The following is a 12,358-nucleotide window of genomic DNA, read 5'->3' as shown; positions in this document are numbered from 1 at the left end:
GTGTACAGTTCTTGTCGCCTCATCTCAAAAAGGATATTATAGAGTTGGAAAAGGTTCAGAGGAGGGCAACCAGAATGATCAGGGGGATGGAGCGACTCCCTTACGAGGAAAGGTTGCAGCATTTGGGGCTTTTTAGTTTGGAGAAAAGGCGGGTCAGAGGAGACATGATAGAAGTGTATAAAATTATGCATGGCATTGAGAAAGTGGATAGAGAAAAGTTCTTCTCCCTCTCTCATAATGCTAGAACTCATGGACATTCAAAGAAGCTGAATGTTGGAAGATTCAGGACAGACAAAAGGAAGTACTTCTTTACTCAGCGCATAGTTAAACTATGGAATTTGCTCCCACAAGACGCAATAATGGCCACCAGCTTGGATGGCTTTAAAAGAAGATTAGACAAATTCATGGAGGACAGGGCTATCAATGGCTACCAGCCATGATGGCTGTGCTCTGCCACCCTAGTCAGACGCAGCATGCTTCTGAAAACCAGTTGCCGGAAGCCTCAGGAGGGGAGAGTGTTCTTGCACTCGGGTCCTGCTTGCGGGCTTCCCCCAGGCACCTGGTTGGCCACTGTGAGAACAGGATGCTGGACTAGATGGGCCACTGGCCTGATCCAGCAGGCTCTTCTTATGTTCTTATGACAAGATCCTTGGACTAGTGCGGGTGACCACATCTGTACTGGACCCTTGCCCCTCTTGGCTGGTGAAAGCTGGCAGGACCGGAACCGCTGGCTGGACCAAGGAGATAATAAACACTTCTCTGAGAGAGGGAGTGGTCCCTGACTGCCTAAAAGAGGCGGTTGTGAGACCGCTCCTGAAGAAACCCTCTTTGGACCCAGATAACCTGAACAACTATAGACCTGTGGCGAATGTTCCGTTCCTGGGCAAGGTGCTAGAAAGGGTGGTTGCCGGCCAGCTGCAGGCGCTCTTGGATGACACTGATTATCTTGATCCATTTCAATCCGGTTTCAGGCCCAGTTTTGGCACCGAAACAGCCTTGGTCGCCCTGTATGATGACCTTTGTCGGGAGAGGGACAGGGGGAGTGTGACTCTGTTGATTCTCCTTGATCTCTCAGCTGCTTTTGATACCATCGACCATGGTATCCTTCTGGGAAGACTCACGGAGTTGGGAGTTGGGGGTACTGCTTGGCAGTGGCTCCGCTCCTACTTGGTGGGTCGCCACCAGAAGGTAGTGCTTGGGGAACATTGCTCGATGCCCTGGAATCTCCATTGTGGAGTCCCACAGGGATCGGTACAGTCCCCCATGCTTTTCAACATCTACATGAAGCCGCTGGGTGCGGTCATCAGGAGTTTTGGGGTGCGTTGCCATCAGTACGCTGATGACACGCAGCTCTATTTCTCCTTTTCATCCTCTTCAGGTGAGGCTGTTAACGTGCTAAACCGTTGCCTGGCCACGATAATGGACTGGATGGGAGCTAACAGACTGAAGCTCAATCCAGACAAGACGAGACGCTGTTGGTGAGTGCCTTCTCTGCCCAGATGGAGGATGTTCATCCTGTTCTTGATGGGGTTACACTCCCCTTGAAGGAACAGGTGCGTAGCTTGGGGGTTCTTTTTGATCCTTCCTTGTCACTTGAGGCCCAGGTGGCCTCGGTGGCACGGAATGCTTTCTACCATCTTCGCCTGGTAGCCCAGCTATGTCCCTATCTGGACAGTGACGACCTCACCTCAGTTGTTCATGCTCTGGTAACTTCTAGACTGGACTACTGCAGTGCGCTCTACGTTGGGCTGCCCTTGAAGACTGTTCAGAAACTACAACTAGTCCAGAATGCAGCGGCCAGATTGCTGACGCAGACCAGAAGGTCCGCTCATATAACACCTGTTCTGGCCCGTCTGCACTGGCTTCCTGTTTGTTTCCGGGCTAGATTCAAAGTGCTGGTTTTGACCTATAAAGTCCTACACGGCATGGGACCGCAATACCTGGTGGACCGCCTCTCCCAATATGAACCTACCCGGACACTGCGCTCAACATCTAAGGCCCTCCTCCGAGTGCCATCCCATCAAGAAGCTCGGAGGGTGGTGACTAGAACCAGGGCCTTTTCCGTGGTGGCCCCCGAACTGTGGAACAGCCTCTCTGCTGAGGTGCACCTGGCGCCGACGCTACTATCTTTTCGGCGCCAGGTGAAAACCTTTTTATACTTCCAGGCATTTTAAAGTGTGTTTTAATAGCATTTTCATCATTATTTGTATTTTGCATGTTGTTTGGTTCTTTTATTGTTTGTTTGTTTTGTTTTCTTGATTTATTGTATTTATTGTATTTATACATTGCTTGTTTTTTATCTTTTTGTACACCGCCCAGAGAGCCTTTGGGCTTAGGGCGGTATATAAATAAAATAAAATAAATAAATAAATAAATAAATAAATGAGACATGGTAGAGACAAAACAGCAGCTTTGTCTGGAAAAGGCCCATAGCTCACTGGGAGAGCATCCCTACGTTCTGTGCTTTCATATGATTTCGCTGGCAGAAGCTGGAAAGTTATTTAATTTAACTTGCAGAGCAATCTTAATTATAGGAAACTGGTATAACTTAGGACGGCAATAACTTAGGGCGGTCCCAGGCTATGGTCTGGTCCATGAGCTTCATTCAGGTGATCCACAGTGTGTCTGTGGATTTGTGGTTGAAGATGGGAGATGGCACATACTGAATATTCAGATTGATTTGAATTGTATTTTTATTGCTTCTTTTACTTCTTATGTAGTATTTTATTGTATTCCTACAGAATTATAATTGGTACAACAGGCAGAAAAAATCATAAAGTGGTCCACTAAAACCCTCAGCAATTTTCAAGTGGCCCATGGGGAGAAAGGTTTGGGAACCACTGCACTATAATCCCATCCTGTTGAGAAGACCAATAGCCAGTCAGTCCATTCCTGGGGAATCTTTTACTGCAGGGGTCCCCAGTGTGGTACCCATAGGCACACATGGCTCTGAGATGGAGGATGAAGACCTGTCCAACCTGTGGTTGTCTTATTGCTGGTGGAAGAATGCAACCAGGTTCCAGACAATGAACCTGGAAGTCCTATTCCTCTGAGGAGTCCATCACCTCCCACTCCACAATACCTACACACCGGGCTAGAAGCCACTGAGAAGTGTAGAAGCACTTTCCTCCAGGCCAGGGGAGTTATTAAGCCAGGAGGGGGTGAAGCCCAGGAGGGATAGTTTGGACTAGGGAGGTGTAAGGCCTTAGTCACCTTCCAGCTTAAATTGGGGCAAGTTGCTCTCTTGGAGCTCTCCAAGGTGCTGCAACTCTGGGCCGCCTTGCTTGAAATCCAATCACACCTCCTGGGATTTCTTGCAAGTTGCTTTTTCAGGCCAAAGCCTTCAAGAAGGGCTTACACATAACATGATAAAAGAGTAATAAAGCTATAAAAATAGGGTAAGAAAAACAACACAGAGCAGCAGAAAAACTAAAGCTACATAAACACCCAGAACTGGAGTGTGCTAAAAAGCTTGGGTTAATAAGGTTTTCGGGAGAAAGGACATCAAACTTGGCATCAGGTGATATCCCCCCCACTCCCCAGGGAAAGCAGCACCCCAACACTGGAGACATTCAAGAGGCAACCGAACAGCCATCTGTCAGGTATGCTTTAAGCTGGATTCCTCAATTGAGCAGGGGTTGGACTTGATGGCCTTATAGGCACCTCCAAACTCTGTGATTCTATCCCAAAGTCCAAGTGAGATAATAGAAAAGACCCAGTCACAAGTCACCACCTACCTCACATCTGGGAGAGCTTCAGAAGGCAGGTTCAGGTGGAAAGTGGTCCTTGAGATATCCTGGTCCCAAGGCACGGGTGACAAAATAGAGCCAGGTGGTACCCCATAGCATAACTGCCAAGAGACAGAGCAATAGTCCCTCAGCAAAAACAATACTCTAGATAGGTACACAAAATAAGAAGGGACTGTATTCCCAATTCTCACCCCAGATAGCCAGTGCAGAATGATACCAAAAGCTGCTAAGAGGTCAAGGGGAATCAACAGGTTTATATTCCCCCTATTTTTCCCCCTTCATACGTCTTCCATCAGGGCAATAAAAGCTGCTCCAGTACTAAAACCAGGATGGAATTTGAGCTGAAATGGATTCAGAAAATTGGTGTCATCCAAAATGTCTGGGATTGTGCAACAACCACTCATTTGAGCACCTTGCTCAAAAGGAGTATGTTTGCAAATGGCCACCAATGAATAATCTTCAGGAGCCAGGGAGGCTTTCTTAACAAGGAGCTTTCTCACAACCTCTTCTTTCGAGAAGAATTTATCACCTCCCGGAACCAGGCAGTCAACTGCTCAGTCAACTGTTTTGAGCCAGGAGGAGCAAGGGTCAAGGAAACAGGTGGTCGACACTGCACCAAGCAGCTTGCCTATGTCATCAGGCCTCATTAACTGAAAAATCAGGGATAGAAAGTGCTCTGGAAGGCACCCTCTGTTCTCTTTATTTCAGAAAGGAACTTGAGTCACAGCTTTCTATGGTGCTTTTCCTGTAATCATTTGTGAGTTTCTTCATCTCATGCGTATCAAGCCACCCAGTATGATTATAAGCTGGTGCTGGAATAGCTGTGTTGACTCATTGACATTTTATGAATAGACAAAATATGAGCAATGAATCCAAGCATTGCTTCCTTGATGCACCAAATCCCTTGTTTGTTTGCGTGATTGCCTGTGTGCTGTTGAGTTTTCTGCTGGACTGATATGTCTAGAAATTGTCTAATAAACCATCTTGTCTCCAGTTAAACTGAGTGTTTGTGGGTAACAGCTACCTTCTGTGCTCCTGATATGAGTATCTCTCCAGTTCTGAAGCATTCCCCAATCAGTCACACGGCCTGTGTGGCCTACAAAACATCTGGATAATCAGATAAACAGGATAAACTGGATTTGGACAAACAGGAGTGTTACTTCATAGCCATGTTTTAGCAGCGGACTACCTAGGACAAGGACAACTGCCAGCTGTCCTTTTTAATATGTATTTTGTTTGCTAACATCATTTATATCCTGCCCTATTTTCTTAACCTTAGGGTCTTCCGTAGGATTTCGAAGATGAACAAGCAATGGCATTGGAACAGCACTTTTGGAATATTCAGAGCACATCAGATGCATTGTCTCAGTAATCCTTAATGCAACCTTGTTGGTTATGCCAGTAATGTTGCATAGGAAGCTGCCTTATACAGTAGGGCCCCAATCATACGGCGGGTTAGTTCCGGACCCCTGCTGTAACGTGAAAACCGCTGTAAAGCGGAACCCAGTGAATAGAATGGCGCGTGATGCCAGAAAACCGCCTTAAAAGCAGAACAAGCGCCGTATGAGTGGGGCTTTAGTCTAATTGCATCTAACTGAGACCATTGTATTAGTGAATCGCTGTAAAGCTAGGCCCTACTGTATCGAGTCAGACCATTGGTCCATCTATTTATCATTGTTTTCCGACACGCAATAGCAGCAGCACAGAAACTAGCCACTCTTACTGTAACCTGTGATCATGTAAACTATCTTGGTGAACAAGCCACACAGTCTTGTTTATGATGGGAAAGGTGATGCCCACATGGACACAGGGAGGTGGAGAAACAGAATAAACACAGCCATGGTGATCAGGTGCAATAGCTCTGAGATCCACATAATAGGATTTCTGTACATTTGTTGGACCTGGGTTGACTTGTAGTTTTTCAACATGATCTTCACAAAAGGGGGTGTTGGCAGCTGCGAGGGGTGTACATATTGCGTTCACCCTTCTCTGCACAGAAACTCTCAGTTCTGTGCAGATGTTGCTTGACACTCCTGCAACTGAAGGTCCAGCTCTTTTATAATTATAATTATGCATTTACTATTGCAAACAGCTGGAGGAGGTAGTAAAGAGAGACAGAGCTTGGACATCTCTCATTGCTCTTCCCCCACCACCACCAAACAGCAGCACAAGGTATTTGGGGCTGGGGAGAGAAATTTGCTATAGGATCAGGTTACTTCAGATCCCTCTTTCCTCTGTATAATCCTTTTGGACTGGTGTTTGTAGAAAAAAGCTTACCCAGCTGCCATTTCCTCTATCAGCTATTGTACAGTTCATGGAAATGCACTGACAGCAGGCTTGTAAACTCCTTAGTATTAAAGAAGTTCAATTACTACCAAAATGAAATTTTGCAAAGATTCCAAACCTGACATTTTCCCTCCAAATGTCGACCTTAATGTTCACCCATTTTGATCAGGTGAATGAATTGTGTTTGTAAAACAAAACCAACTAAATTATAAATGAAAGTCATAATCTGCAGATACTGTAAAATACTGGCTGGTGTGGCTCATCTGCCATCAGAAAATATCAAATATGAGCTGCTGTCAAACCCTGCTACTATGAGATGTTTGAATGCTGAATAGCAAGTATTTAATGAATACTCACAAATCCAGATAATACTATTTGTCTGTTATTAACCATGTGCTATTGTCTATTTAAAATGTTTATAGCCCGCTTTCCATGACACCTTAAAACCAACATGGCTTAAAGCAACAGCAACAAAATATTTTTTAAGCCTAGAAAGCAGCCAGCAAATAAAAAGAACAAGCTACAACTGAACCAGAAAAAGCTATCCACTGGAACACAATGGCTTTACATTGGCATCTACATGCCATCAGGGAGTGGCCCAGCCAGGCATCCTGGAGCAAGGAGGTCCAGCATGGGCATCATGGTGAAGAAGACCTTGCCTGCATATCCACCAACCAAACCTCTAATTATGATAGGAGGAGACTGAGCAGGGCTTTCCATCAATGACTTGAGCACATGGGCAGGATCCTGTAAGACTAGCGAGCCCTTTAAGGCTGCAATCCTATGCATGTTTACCTGGAGATAATAAGCATAATTATGACCCGAGCAGTGCTATTACACTTGGAGGGTGTGTTCTTTGCAGAGATGAAGTGGAAGAATGGTCCGCTTCAGAGGCTAGTTTGTTTGACGAAGCCCTAGAGAAGTATGGCAAACACTTCAGTGACATACAGCAAGACTTTGTACTGTTCGGTATGCTGTGGATTCCTGCATTGAGCAGGGGCAAGTCCATTCTAACTCTACTTCTTCCTTTGTGTAGACATGCATAGAATTGCACTCCTGGCCCTCTGCCAGTTAACTTCACAGAGATGTCTGAAAAGAAAATGAGGTTTTAGACTATAAGCTCCTCAAGGCATGGCCCCTGTCCTCTCATACTCTCCTAAGCAGCCTTCACCCTCTAGATCTTTTGGTTTACAATTGCCATCAGCCCCACACAGCACAGTACATCTGGAGGGAGCCAGGCTGGTGAAGGCTGCTCTAAAATGCCATGCTGGTGCTATCAAGCATCTGGGAGCAAATTTGTTTCAGCTCTAACGTGCAACAAATCACAAATGAAAATCAGGTATAGCTTTCCAATAGATCTCTCCCCCCTCCCGCCTGCTCTTCCTCCCATGTTTTACAGGAGATGTAGTCTTGTGCTAGCCCATCTCTTGCCTTGGAGAGACAGAGGAGGTCCTATCATTAATCCCTGACCTTTCCGTTTCAGTTTCAAAAAGAAAGCTGAAGTTGAGTTTAAATATAGTTTCCGCAAGTGCACAAAGTACTCCATAATAAATCTATCAATAAGCTTCTCAGCTTCAGAGCCTGAAGGGGAGCCACATCTCTTATCACCTCTCGGCATTTGTCTGGGAGCGGAGGCTGATATGCCTGGGCAAATGAGGAAAGAGAAGGGAAAACAGGAGGTAGGAAACTTTCCTATTCTTCAACAAATGTGTATAGCTCTATGAATGGCAGCCATTGGGTGAACTTTGTGGAGCTTGGCAACAGACTAACAGTGATGCACACGGGCATCATAAATTTCGGGCCCATCCATAAATCTGTATAATCTGCAATGTTATAGATTTGTGTCCTCATTAATTCTCTGTCGTCGATGTGACGTTGCAAGCTAGTACAGATTTTTGCATTCACAAATCCGCATTAGAAATATCACCAAAAAACCAATATGCTTTTCTGTGTCAATAATCAATCGCATGAATGTCCATGCACTCGGACGCAATACTGTGGGCTTTCCTGTAATAGGCTTTCCATGGCCGTTCCTCCCTATGCCAAGCCCCCTGTCTTCTTTCTACCCAATAGCACATCCAGAAACCTGTGCATGCATGGGAATTTTAAAAAAGGATATACATTTCTGCGCTCTTCTGAAAAAGTGGAGAAAAGCAAATGACTGTTATGGAACCAATCACTGAGAAGGGGTGGACTTAGAGGAGTGGCCAACCTAAAGCAATTGAGACACACAAAAAAGCCCACACATATGGATGCTTGATAATCGGGTTTTCACAATAATCTGACCACAAACAGGACATGTATGGATCTTGAGGCCACCAACTGAGGCCACCAACTGAATATGGAAAACATGGATTTTGCAGTTAGGTATGGATGGTCCCATATTGCTGAGAGCTACAGCACTTCTCTTGGTTAAGGAAACAAACAGAAAACTTGCATACCTTGCCTCTATGTCTATTTGGATAGCCATTTGTGCCAATCTTCTTGCAAATGAGTGTCCAATACAGCTACATACCCACTCATTGTTCCTAGTTGGGCAGGGTTGTTATTGTTTTAGATAAGGCACATAAAGCAGGGTCAGGCATGGTTAGTACTTGGATGGGAGACCGCCTGGGAATACCAGGTGCAGTGGGGTTAGAGGAGGGCAATGGTAAACAACCTCTGAATACCTCTTACCATGAAAACCCTATGAATATATATATAAAAAGATTCATAGGATTGCCATAAGTTGTAATCAGCTTGAACATATAACAAAAAATGGCTGTTTTAGCCAGTGGCTATAACAACAGCACGTGTTCAAAGAAGAAGAAAGTCTAGAAAACTAACATTCTCAACTAGGGATAGAAGGATCTGCCCACGTCGGTCCTCTCAGTTTCTCATTTTTCCAATCTTAAATTCAGTTCTCCACATTTCTGCAGCAATCTGTGAATTCCCCCCCCCCGAAAAAGCCTCATGAAAATTCTTCAGCGTTTTAGTGCCACCTTCTTAGAATAAACACATTTTAATGCAGTTTTGGTTAATCCAAGGGTTCTCCAACTGAAGTCCATGAACCACCAGTGGTCTGCAAGCTACATTCAGGTGGTCCACAGCATGTCTGTAAAAATACAATTAAAAATCATATAGCCCATTCCAATTGCTACAACAGGAAGAAAAATAATTAAGTGGCCTGCCAAGGCGGTCCATGACGAAAAAAGTTTGTGGACCACTGGACTAACGTACACATTTTTGCAAGCAATTTCTCCTAATATAATGTGGTTTTGCATGTCATTTTCATGACCATATTCATTTTTATGCACACCTTTCCCTAAAATAGATGTATTTTTGTAAACATTGTATAGTTGGGGATGGACTGCCTTCAAGTCAATTTCACGGTAAGCTGTATTCAGAGAACATAAGAACATAAGAAGAGCCTGCTGGATCAGGCCAGTGGCCCATCTAGTCCAGCATCCTGTTCTCACAGTGGCCAACCAGGTGCCTGGGGGAAGCCCGCAAGCAGGACCCGAGTGCAAGAACACTCTCCCCTCCTGAGGCTTCCGGCAACTGGTTTTCAGAAGCATGCTGCCTCTGACTAGGGTGGCAGAGCACAGCCATCATGGCTAGTAGCCATTGATAGCCCTGTCCTCCATGAATTTGTCTAATCTTCTTTTAAAGCCATCCAAGCTGGTGGCCATTACTGCATCTTGTGGGAGCAAATTCCATAGTTTAACTATGCGCTGAGTAAAGAAGTACTTCCTTTTGTCTGTCCTGAATCTTCCAACATTCAGCTTCTTTGAATGTCCACGAGTTCTAGTATTATGAGAGAGGGAGAAGAACTTTTCTCTATCCACTTTCTCAATGCCATGCATAATTTTATACACTTCTATCATGTCTCCTCTGACCCGCCTTTTCTCTAAACTAAAAAGCCCCAAATGCTGCAACCTTTCCTCGTAAGGGAGTCGCTCCATCCGCTTGATCATTCTGGTTGCCCTCTTCTGAACCTTTTCCAACTCTATAATATCCTTTTTGAGATGAGGCGACCAGAACTGTACACAGTATTCCAAATGCGGCCGCACCATAGATTTATACAACGGCATTATGATATCGGCTGTTTTATTTTCAATACCTTTCCTAATTATGGCTAGCATGGAATTTGCCTTTTTCACAGCTGCCGCACACTGGGTCGACATTTTCATCGTGCTGTCCACTACAACCCCGAGGTCTCTCTCCTGGTTGGTCACCGCCAGTTCAGACCCCATGAGCGTATATGTGAAATTCAGATTTTTTGCTCCAATATGCATAATTTTACACTTGTTTATATTGAATTGCATTTGCCATTTTTCCGCCCATTCACTCAGTTTGGAGAGGTCTTTTTGGAGCTCTTCGCAATCCCTTTTTGTTTTAACAACCCTGAACAATTTAGTGTCGTCAGCAAACTTGGCCACTTCACTGCTCACTCCTAATTCTAGGTCATTAATGAACAAGTTGAAAAGTACAGGTCCCAATACCGATCCTTGAGGGACTCCACTTTCTACAGCCCTCCATTGGGAGAACTGTCCGTTTATTCCTACTCTCTGCTTTCTGCTTCTTAACCAATTCCTTATCCACAAGAGGACCTCTCCTCTTATTCCATGACTGCTAAGCTTCCTCAGAAGCCTTTGGTGAGGTACCTTGTCAAACGCTTTTTGAAAGTCTAAGTACACTATGTCCACTGGATCACCCCTATCTATATGCTTGTTGACACTCTCAAAGAATTCTAATAGGTTACTGAGACAGGACTTTCCCTTGCAGAAGCCATGCTGGCTCTGCTTCAGCAAGGCTTGTTCTTCTATGTGCTTAGTTAATCTAGCTTTAATGATACCTTCTACCAGTTTTCCAGGGACAGAAATTAAGCTAACTGGCCTGTAATTTCTGGGATCCCCTCTGGATCCCTTTTTGAAGATTGGCGTTACATTTGTCACTTTCCAGTCCTCAGGCATGGAGGAGGACCCGAGGGACAAGTTACATATTTTAGTTAGCAGATCAGCAATTTCACCTTTGAGTTCTTTGAGAACTCTCGGGTGGATGCCATCCGGGCCCGGTGATTTGTCAGTTTTTATATTGTCCATTAAGCTTAGAACTTCCTCTCTCGTTACCACTATTTGTCTCAGTTCCTCAGAATCCCTTCCTGCAAATGTTGAGGCTGAGAGGTAGTGACTGGCCCAAGGTCACCCAGGGAGCTTCATGGCTGTGTGGGAATTCGAACCTTGGTCTCCCAGGTCGTAGTCCAACACTCAAACCGCTATGCCACACTGACTCTCTTAGCTGGGGAACTGCACTGCAAAATTTGGATAAGTGCTAATTTGAAAGGATGGCTGTGCTTCAGTTCTCACGTTGTTTTCGAAAGTGCAAGTTTAATAGATTCAGTTTTAAAAGCAAACTGATTTGAATTTCTCCCCCATTCCTTTTCTCAGCCCACATCCATATTTGGGTAGTTGGTTACAAGCTGTCTGGCTTGCCTGCTTGCTTGATAAATTTTCTAAGACGCTGAAGGCAGAATTACAGATTTCAAAAAAAAAAAAAGCTGAGCTGCTGCCAAAAGATGGCACATAGTCCACCCCTGTCACCTCTTCCCTTTCACAACATAAAAAGAGTCCTGCTGGAGTCAGATCAAGGGTAGTCCACCATCTTGCATTCCATAGTGGCCAACCATAAGCTGGACATTTCTGATTGTACATTGACTCACAGCAAAAGCTCGTGGTGAAGAGACGGGCCATTGGGTCCTAAGAAATGTAGCAAGTATGGGCTGCAACAAGGCGGATAAGAGAAGAATCAACTCATTTGAAATGTGGTGCTGGAGGAGAGCTTTGCGCATACCACGGACTGCAAAAAAGAGAAATAATTGGGTGTTAGAACAAATTAAACCGGAACTGTCACTAGAAGCTAAAATGATGAAACTGAGGTTATCATACTTTGGACACATCATGAGAAGACATGATTCACTAGAAAAGACAATAATGCTGGGAAAAACAGAAGGGAGTAGAAAAACAGGAAGGCCAAAAAAGAGATGGATTGATTCCATAAAGGAAGCCACAGACCTGAACTTACAAGATCTGAACAGGGTGGTTCATGACAGATGCTCTTGGAGGTCACTGATTCATAGGGTCACCATAAGTCGTAATCGACTTGAAGGCACGTAACAACAAAATGGGCTGCAACATATAGCCCTCAGGAAATAGTCCCCATTGCCGTTAAATATCATACATACTGCTGTAAATAATCACAGCAGCATCCAGCATCTTAATGGAAGTCCTGCTGTTATTTTTTGGGTTTTTTTGCTTTCGCTACTGAGTAGGTTTGGGTCAGGG

Source organism: Rhineura floridana, chromosome 4, assembly GCF_030035675.1.
Source record: "Rhineura floridana isolate rRhiFlo1 chromosome 4, rRhiFlo1.hap2, whole genome shotgun sequence".
Taxonomy (NCBI): Eukaryota; Metazoa; Chordata; class Lepidosauria; order Squamata; family Rhineuridae; genus Rhineura; species Rhineura floridana.
Note: the sequence above shows the minus strand (reverse complement) of the source record.